The following is a 10,506-nucleotide window of genomic DNA, read 5'->3' on the forward strand; positions in this document are numbered from 1 at the left end:
GGGAGCTGCAATGTTAGGCGAGTGATGGAGCTGCTCAGGGAGATAGCAGGCAAGGCGGGAGAGAATTCCACTGTGCATTCGGTATGTAACCGGAAGGTCTCATCCGTGATATGGAGAAGGCGCTGCCGGCGGCTATCGAGAGCACTGGGTGAAACCGGCTGCATGTAGTGGCGCATGTCGGCACGAATGACGCCTGCCGCTTGGGTTCTGAGGCCGTCCTCGGCTCCTTTCGGCGACTGGCTGATTTGGTGAAGGGAACTGGCAACGCACGTGGGGTGCAGGCTGTCTATTTGTAGCATCACACCCAGAGTTGATCGCGGTCCTCTGGTTTGAAACAGAGTGGAAGGTCTAAACTAGAGGCTCAGACGGCTCTGCGACAGTATCGAATGCGGATTTCCCGGCCTCCGCTATCGGGTGCAGAATTGTAGGGTTCCCCTTAATAGGTCAGGCGTGCACTACATGCAAGCGGCTACTAGGGTAGCGGAGTAAGTGAGGCGTGCACATGGGACTTCTTTAGGGTAGAGGACCCCTGCCTCGGGAGCAAAGACGATTTGCCTGTTAAATCTGCCACAGCGACCTGAGAGAATCTTGGTCCTGGCTTACCAGAGAGGACATTATCATCGTTGATAAAGAACGTCCGTCCTCAGAGACCAAAAACAGGAAAAGTTAACGTAATATTGGTAAACTGCAGGAGTATCCAGGGCAAGGTTCCTGAATTAGTATCTCTTATTGAAGGAAATAGTGCGCATATAGTATTAGGAACGGAAAGTTGGTTAAAACCGGAAGTGAACAGTAACGAAATCCTAGACATAGAATGGAATATATACCGCAAGGATAGGATAAACGCCAATGGTGGAGGAGTATTTATAGCAGTAAAGAATTCAATAATATCCAGTGAAGTTATTAGCGAATGCAAATGTGAAATAATCTGGGTTAAGCTAAGTATCAAAGGTGTGTCAGATATGATAGTCGGATGCTTCTATAGACCACCTGCATCAGCAACCGTAGTAGTTGAGCGCCTCAGAGAGAACCTGCAGAACGTCGTGAAGAAGTTTCGTGATCATACTATTGTAATAGGGGGAGACATCAATCTACCAGGTATAGAATGGGATAGTCACACAATCAGAACTGGAGCCAGGGACAGAGACTCTTGTGACATTATCCTGACTGCCTTGTCCGAGAATTACTTCGAGCAGATAGTTAGAGAACCAACTCGTGAAGCTAACGTTTTAGACCTCATAGCAACAAATAGACCGGAACTTTTAGACTCCGTGAATGTAGAAGAGGGTATCAGTGATCATAAGTCAGTGGTTGCATCAATGACTACAAGTGTAATAAGAAATGCCAAGAAAGGAAGGAAAATATATTTGCTTAACAAGAGTGATAGGGCACAAATCGCAGAATATCTGAGTGACCACCATCAAACGTTCATTTCTGAGGAAGAGGATGTGGAACAAAAATGGAAAAAATTCAGAAACATCGTCCAGTACGCCTTAGATAAGTTCGTACCGACTAAGGTCCAAAGCGAGGGGAAAGATCCACCGTGGTATAACAATCATGTACGAAAGGTACTGCGGAAACAAAGAAAGCTTCATCATAGGTTTAAGAGTAGTCGAATCATAGCTGATAAGGAAAAGCTGAACGAAGCGAAAAAGAGCGTAAAGAGAGCAATGAGAGAAGCATTCAACGAATTCGAACATAAAACATTGGCAAACAATCTAAACAAGAACCCTAAAAAGTTTTGGTCATATGTAAAATCGGTAAGCGGATCTAAATCCCCTATTCAGTCACTCGTTGACCACAATGGCACCGAAACAGAGGACGACCGAAGAAAGGCAGAAATACTGAATTCAGTGTTCCGAAACTGTTTCACTGCGGAAAATCGTAACACGGTCCCTGACTTCAGCCGTCGCACGGACGCCAAAATGGAAAATATTGAAATAAACGATATCGGAATTGAAAAACAACTGCTATCACTTAGTAGCGGAAAAGCATCCGGACCAGACGAGATACCCTTAAGATTCTACAGTGATTATGCTAAAGAACTTGCCCCCTTTCTATCAGCAATTTATCGTAGATCGCTGGAAGAACGTAAAGTACCTAGCGACTGGAAGAAAGCGCAGGTCGTTCCCATTTTCAAGAAGGGTCATAAATCAGATGCGAATAATTATAGGCCTATTTCGCTTACGTCAATCTGTTGTAGAATAATGGAACATGTTTTGTGTTCTCGTATTATGACGTTCTTAGATAATACAAATCTCCTTCATCATAACCAACATGGATTCCGCAAACAGAGATCATGTGAAACTCAGCTCGCCCTATTTGCCCAAGAAATTCACAGTGCCGTAGACACTGGCGAGCAGATTGATGCCGTATTCCTGGACTTCAGGAAGGCATTTGATACGGTTCCGCACTTACGTTTAGTGAAAAAAATACGAGCTTACGGAATATCGGACCAGGTTTGTGATTGGATTCAGGATTTCCTAGAAGAAAGAACACAACATGTCATTCTTAACGGTTCAAAATCTGCAGATGTAGAGGTAATTTCGGGAGTACCGCAAGGAAGCGTGATAGGACCTTTATTGTTTACAATATACATAAATGACTTAGTTGACAACATCGGTAGCTCCGTGAGGCTATTTACAGATGACACGGTTGTCTACAAGAAAGTAGCAACATCAGAAGACTCGTACGTACTCCAGGAAGACCTGCAGAGGATTAATGCATGGTGCGACAGCTGGCAGCTTTCCCTAAACGTAGATAAATGTAATATAATGCGCATACATAGGGGCAGAAATCCATTCCAGTACGATTATGCCATAGGTGGTAAATCATTGGAAGCGGTAACGACCGTAAAATACTTAGGAGTTACTATCCGGAGCGATCTGAAGTGGAATGATCACATAAAACAAATAGTGGGAAAAGCAGGCGCCAGGTTGAGATTCATAGGAAGAATTCTAAGAAAATGTGACTCATCGACGAAAGAAGTAGCTTACAAAACGCTTGTTCGTCCGATTCTTGAGTATTGCTCATCAGTATGGGACCCTTACCAGGTTGGATTAATAGAAGAGATAGACATGATCCAGCGAAAAGCAGCGCGATTCGTCATGGGGACATTTAGTCAGCGCGAGAGCGTTACGGAGATGCTGAACAAGCTCCAGTGGCGGACACTTCAAGAAAGGCGTTACGCAATACGGAGAGGTTTATTATCGAAATTACGAGAGAGCACATTCCGGGAAGAGATGGGCAACATATTACTACCGCCCACATATATCTCGCGTAATGATCACAACGAAAAGATCCGAGAAATTAGAGCAAATACGGAGACTTACAAGCAGTCGTTCTTCCCACGCACAATTCGTGAATGGAACAGGGAAGGGGGGATCAGATAGTGGTACAATAAGTACCCTCCGCCACACACCGTAAGGTGGCTCGCGGAGTATAGATGTAGATGTAGATCAGAGATAGAAAACATTAATATGATATTAGCAAACTGCAGGAACATCCAAGGAAAGGTCCCAGAATTAGTGTCGCTTACTGAAAGCTATAATGTACAGATAGTATTGGGAACAGAAAGCTGGTTGAAGCCAAACGTCAGTGACAACGAAATTCTAAGTTCAGACTGGAATGTTTATCGTAAGGGCAGGTTAGTTGCCAATGGCGGTGGCATGTTTGATGCAGTATAAGATTCGATAAAATCTAACGAAGTTGTCACGGATTCCGTATGTGAATAAATCTGGGTAAAATTGAGTATCAAAGGACGGTGAAAAATGGTGATCGGATGCTTTTATAGACCACCGGGGTCAGGATCTGTAGTTGTAGAGCGCTTCGGACAGAGCTTGCAGAATATCATTAGTAATTTTCCTCTGGATGTCTTATCCTAAAATTACCTTGAGCAGATAGTTAGTTACCCAACTCGTGAGGGTAACGTCTTAGGCCTCCTGGCAACAAACAGACCTGAACTTATCGAATCAGTTAACGTAGAGGAAGGTATCAGTGATCATAGGGTTGTGGCAGCATCTATGACGACGGATCCTACAAGTAATGTAGGTAGGAAGATATATTTGCTCAGCAAGGATGATAGGATACAAATTTCAGAATATCTTAGCAGTCAGAATCAAATATTCGGTGATAAGGACGAAGATGTGGAGAACGAATGAAAAACAATCAAAGGAATCGTTCAAATATGCCCTAGACAAGTATGTTCCGAGTAAGGTTTTAAGGGATGGGAAAGATCCACTATGGTTTAATAGCCGTGTCAGAAAAGCGCTATGTAAACAAAGAGAAATTCATCTCAGATTCAAGATAAGTGAAAACCTAGTTGACAAACAAAAGCTGAACGAAGCGAAAATGAGCGTAAAAAGAGCAATGAGAGAAGCATTCGATGAGTTTGAAGGGAAGACTTTCCCAATTGACCAAAGTAAAAACCCTAAGAGATTTCGGTCGCATGTAAAATCAATAAGTGTGTCAAAATCATCTATTCATTCTCTAAGTGACCAAACCGGCACCGAAACGGAACGTAACAGAGAGAAGGCCGAAATACTGAATTCGATCTTCCGAAGTTGTTTCACCACGGAAGATCGTAACACTGTCCCTTCTTTCAATCGTCGTGCGAACGTCGATTTGGCAGATATTGACATAAATGATCGCGGAATTCAAAAACAGCTACAATCGCTTTGTAGTGGAAAGGCTTCAGAACCAAATGAGATACCTGTAAGATTCTATAAAGAGTATGCGAAAGAACTTGCTCCCCTTCAAGCGGAATTTATCGTAGAACATTTGAGCAACAAAACGTACCTAACGACTGGAAAAAGCACAGGTTATTCCCGTTTTTAACAAAGGCCGCAAGACAGATTGACATACTTATAGACCTACATCGTTGACGTCAATCTGTTGCAGAATTATGGAACATGTTTTATGCTCAAGAATGATGACGTTCTTGGAAAATGATCATCGCCTCTATAAAAATCAGCATGGATTCGGCAAACTGAGGTCCTGCGGAACTCAGCTCGGTCTGTTTCTCCTTGAGGTCCACAGCGCAGTGAACAACGGCGCTCAGGCTGATGCCGTGTTCCTTGATTTCAGTAAGGCATCTGACACCGTCCTGCACTGCCGTGTAATGAAAAAAATATGAGATTATGGAGTATCGTAGCAGGCCTGCTATTGGATTCAAGACTTTTTCGCAGATAGAACTCAATAAGTCGCTCTTAACGGAACTAAATCGACAGCTGTGAAGCTAATATCCGGAGTACCACAGGGAGGTGTAATAGGACCGTTGCTGTTTACAATATATACAAGGTGGTGCACTGATCGTGACCGGGCCAAATATCTCACGAAATAAGCGTCAAACGAAAAAACTACAAAGAACGAAACTTGTCTAGCTTGAAGGGGGAAACCAGATGGCGCGTTGGTTGGCCCGCTAGATGGCGCTGCCATAGGTCAAACGGATATCAATTGCTTTTTTTTTTTAAATAGGAACCCCCATTTTCTTTACATATTCGTGTAGTACGTAAAGAAATATGAATGTTTTAGTTGGACCACTTTTTTCGCTTTGTGATAGAGGGCGCTGTAATGGACACAAACATATGGCTCACAATTTTTGACGGACAGTTGGTAACTGGTAGGCTTTTTAAATTAAAATACAGAACGTAGGTACGTTTGAACATTTTATTTCGGTTGTTCCAATGTGATACATGTACCTTTGTCAACTTATCATTTCTGAGAACGCATGCTGTTACAGCGTAATTACCTGTAAATACCACATTAATGCAATAAATGCTCAAAATGGCAATACGTGTAACGACATTCCTCTCAACAGCGAGTAGTTCGCCTTCCGTAATGTTCGCACATGCATGGACAGTGCGCTGACGCATGTTGTCAGGCGTTGTCGGTGCATCACTATAGCAAATATCCTTCAACATCGCCATTCTGTCATGCAGTGAAACATCTTGTAGTAACATCGGTAGAACATTACGTAGTAAATCAGCATACATTGCACCATTTAGATTGCCATCGATAAAATATGCACTCCGTCTTCAGGCCACACGTGGCCCATCGGGAGCATCCGACCGCCGTGTCATCCTCAGGGAGGATACGGATAGGAGGGGCATGTGGTCAGCACACCGCTCCCCCGGTCGTTATGATGGTTTTCTTTGACCGGAGCCACTACTATTCGGTCGAGTAGCTTCTCAATTGGCATCACGAGGCTGAGTGCGCCCCGAAAAATGGCAACAGCGCATGGCGGCCCGGATGGTCACCCATCCAAGTGCCAGCCACGCCCGACAGTGCTTAACTTCGGTGATCTGACGGGAACCGGTGTATCCACTGTGGCAAGGCCGTTGCCTCCATCGATAAAATGAGGGTCAATTATCCTTCCTCCCATAATACCGCACCATACATCAAGCCGCCAGGGTCGCTTATGTTCCACTTGTCGCAGCCAACGTGGATTTTCCGTTGGCCAATAGTGCATATTCTGCCGGTTTACGTTAACGCTGTTGGTGAATGGCGCTTCGTCGCCAAATAGAACGCCTGCAAAAAAATCTGTCATAGTCCCATAATTTCTCTTGTGCCCAGTGATAGAACTGTACACGACATTCAAAGACCAGCAGAGAATTGATGAAAAGTGCAGACTCTGACAGTTGACCCTGAACGTAAATAAACATAACATACTGCACATACACACGAAAAGAAATCCATTAGTGTACAGCTACACTATTGATGGCAAGCAAATGGAGAGAGTGTTCGGTGTAACTCATCCAAGAAAGAAGTGGCTGATAAGGCGCTTGTTCGCTCGATTCTTCAGTATTGTTCATCTATCTGGGATCCCTATCAGATAGGTCTGATGGAGGAGATAGAGAAGATCCAACAAAGAGCGGCGCGTTTCGTCACGGTATCGCTTAGCTGGCGAGACAGCGTTACAGAGATGCTAAACAGACTCCACTGGCAGACGTTACAAGAGAAGCGTTGTGAATCACAGAGAGATTTACTATCGAAATTTCTGGACAGCACTTTTCAGGAGGAGTCAGTCAACATATCACTTCCCCCCCACATACACCTCGCATATTAACCATGAGGAGAAAATTCGATAAATTAGAGCCAATGCAGAGGCTTACCGACAATTATTTTCCCACGCACTATTCGCGAGTGGAACAAGGTTGGATAAATCAGGCAGTGGTACCGAAAGTACACTCCGCCATGGACCATTAGGTGGCTTGCAATGTACGATGTAGATGTAGATGAGATAAAGAAGAAGGAGGAATATGATGACAAAGATGATTCAGTTTCAAAGATGATGCGCCACAGAACAGCAAAGTCCATACCATCATCAACAGCAAGGAAGTTCGATGCCATCCATGTACCTGAAATGAAGAATAAAACTGATAGAAGTCCTTTCGGTTGTTGGTTGCCTGAACGTAAAAGATTCACAACTGTGCAAATCACCAAGTTCTGCAAAATATAACTGTGCTTCACAGAAAAATAGTAACCGACTTTTGAAATCTATAAAAATAGCAAAATAATGAACAATTTTCTGATTGTTTTTTCGTGCATAATAACAAAGTGTAATAGGATCACTGGAACCGATGGCGTGGTCGGGGTTGTAGGGCAAGGCTGAGTAGAAGAAGGTGGCTGATTTTAGCAATCTTCCTCTTTACTGTTGGTTCTTCCAATACATTTTCCGGTAGCTCAGCCCCACCGCTTGTATAGTGGTGGAGACGTGCTGATGCGCGCAGCCCGGGGTACACGACGACGTGCTCAGTCAATGGCTTTGCAGACGGTAGGAGGTTAGCAGCACGAGACCCGGGCTCGCTCGCCTCCTGCAGATGCTGCGACTCGTGATGACGCCGGGAGTCGCTGGTGCAGCAGCAGGCAACGCCCTCAGCCAGCTGGTCCTTGGGGACAGCGTCACTGATGACGACGACATAACAGCGACCAAACGCCCAATCGGTCGAACTGATGCTCACGCCCACCTCTGATGCCCTTAAATAGCGCAGACCGCTGTTGAATCCGCCAGTTACGCGGCGGCGTGATTATTAGAATGTTCTCGATGAGTTGGTTAACGTAACTGCTCTCACACGGCCCGCGCCTGCGTAATTCTGCTAATGCTGAATTCTGGCTGTTGATGGCTGCCGTGCACGTTTACACATACCGACGCTCATTGCAAAACTGTGTCACCTACATAATGTGCCAGCCAGCCTTCGTCCGCCGTCTGCCATGAGGCTTGCGCATTGCGCACTGAAACACACTAAATCACAATTTCGCACCATATTTCCTAAAAATAACCCCTTGTCCTCTACAATTCGTCCCTCATACGAAAATAATTCGTCCCCAAATTCAACCAAAAAGTGAAAACAACTACAGTTCACTTCACAAACACCACAAAATGCGATTGATTCACTATTTACACCATGTTCATTCACTTCTATCTTCAGTCTAATCCCCGTTCATAAACATTACTCAGTTTTCTGCTGCAGTGCCTCACAACTGTTCAGTGATTTTGTCTGAACCCTTAGGTTAAAGGTTGGAAGGGGCGGGGTTTGGGCTGCCTTCCTCTTGAGCCGATAGTACACTAATCCTACGACAAAGATAAAAATATAGGTGGTGGTGGTTGATTATCCAATAACTAGCAAGCATTGCTTATGCTCATTACGGTACTCATGCACTCATTGAAAAAGATGTTCCATAGTTATATGTTCATCCTGAGCTGCTAGCATCTGGTCCAAAGAGGCGAGCAAAGTTGAGTGTAATGTGCTATTCAAAAGAGTGAGATTTTTTTTCGTGACGAATTCCACCAGTTGGTCAGGTACATAGATCAATGTGCGTGTTATGTTCATGATTGTAGCTCCAGTAATCACGACTGCTAAACGGAAAGTTGGCTCTGAAATGTCACACTGTGTACCATTAATTAACAGTCCCTGCCCCTGCAATTCTATTCTTTACGTACTTCCTTGCTTACCCTGCTCGTAACAAACGCAAATAACGACTGTGTTTTCCATTACTGAAAATACTCAATGTGGATCCACTTGCAGAAAGAACTGCACCATGGCTGCTATAATTTCCTTAGGGCACTCCGCAACTGGTTCTTGAGAGCGGAATAGAGAATAGTCACAAGATTTGGGAACAGTGTGTAACAATTTCGTGGGGCAAATGGTAACTGGACCTGTTCGACAATGCAAGTCCTGTGCAGTGAGGAACACATGAGCTTGTCTGTTATGTGCCACTAACAGTATTTCCCATACGGTTAACTGTACGAATTTCTGCAAAATTTCCCACTTCACTGGATACGTATGCAAGGCGTAACATTCAAATTTACAATCCTTACATGTTAATGGTATAATGATATGAATTCTCAGCAGGGTACCCGTCTGTGTACTGGTAACAGTGGCCATTTTGTAATACAGAGATAAGTGTTCGTCTGTTAATGTCGTCAGTAGCTCCAGGGCTGCGGGCAATTCTGATTGAACTTTCTGTAATTCTTCCCGAAGTTGTTCTGTAGGTAACAGTACCAGGGTTAGGTGTCCGCGCATTGCGTGCAACAAAGCCTCGTGTAATTCCATGGCTTCTATGCGTTCTTCCATAATACTACAGCAAGAAAAAGGAGCAGCTTAGCGATTATCAGCTGTGAATCGATGTTATCTAACCAGTACTTGATTATACCCAAGTCGTGATTGGTTGTGTCGGCTGTGGCCTTAATGTGGGACATCAAGGTCATGGCCAATGGTCGCAATTGGCGCGTATTATTAACTACATCTTTCTCCAAACTCTCTAATTGGGTTGTGTGAAGATCTAGCATTCCCTGGTTGCTATTCACATTATCCTGTACCTGCCATAGCGTTTCATTAATATCTTTAATATCTTCCACATCAGTGGTGCCAAAAACAGTTTTTAGGATACGACCACCTGCGTCTAACCATCCTCTTTTCCTACGGATGTGCGGAATTAACCCTGCAGTTTGGCACAACTGAGCTTGTAAGCGTGCAAAAGCTGATCGTAATAGCCCCATGTGTGTCTTTAAACCTTGACTGATTAGCCACCATGGAATGAAGTTCATTAAACGTATCCTCTAATTTACGGATTCCGTCTTCAACTGCCCAAATATTACAGTCCACCCTTAAGGTCCTTTGATCTCTGGACATGATTACATCCACTTGTCGTGAGAACAAAACACCACTTGATATAGGATGTACCTTCAAGGCTTCAGCTACGTTGCAACAGCAAAACAGAATAACTATCCTGAGAGATAGTGTACACCTTCCCTCTTCCCTCTTCAGCGCAACCCATAACGCTGGAACTGCTGGTCTTACCTGAAGGTTACACCTCCTGAGAAACAAAAGAAAAATAACTCACGTTAGCTCTTCCTTTTTACGTGTGGCCTAAGAGCATAATAGCATGTCTGATCACTTCCACAATTAACTTGGTTCTCTTGTTTATCTACTCCTTTCTTATTCTTTTTCTTAGATTCATCTTTCTCTCCACTAGAAGTACTGCAGACAAAGAAGGAAGTTCCTC

At 44.1% G+C, this 10,506-nt stretch overlaps 1 pseudogene; it reads right to left on the reverse strand.

The window, feature by feature from the left end:
- Window positions 1-6,225: 6,225 nt before the first annotated feature.
- LOC126102138 (5S ribosomal RNA) lies at window positions 6,226-6,343 on the reverse strand (annotated as a pseudogene).
- Between the last annotated feature and the right edge of the window lie 4,163 nt (window positions 6,344-10,506).

This window comes from Schistocerca cancellata, chromosome 9 (assembly GCF_023864275.1).
Source record: "Schistocerca cancellata isolate TAMUIC-IGC-003103 chromosome 9, iqSchCanc2.1, whole genome shotgun sequence".
Classification (NCBI taxonomy): domain Eukaryota; kingdom Metazoa; phylum Arthropoda; class Insecta; order Orthoptera; family Acrididae; genus Schistocerca; species Schistocerca cancellata.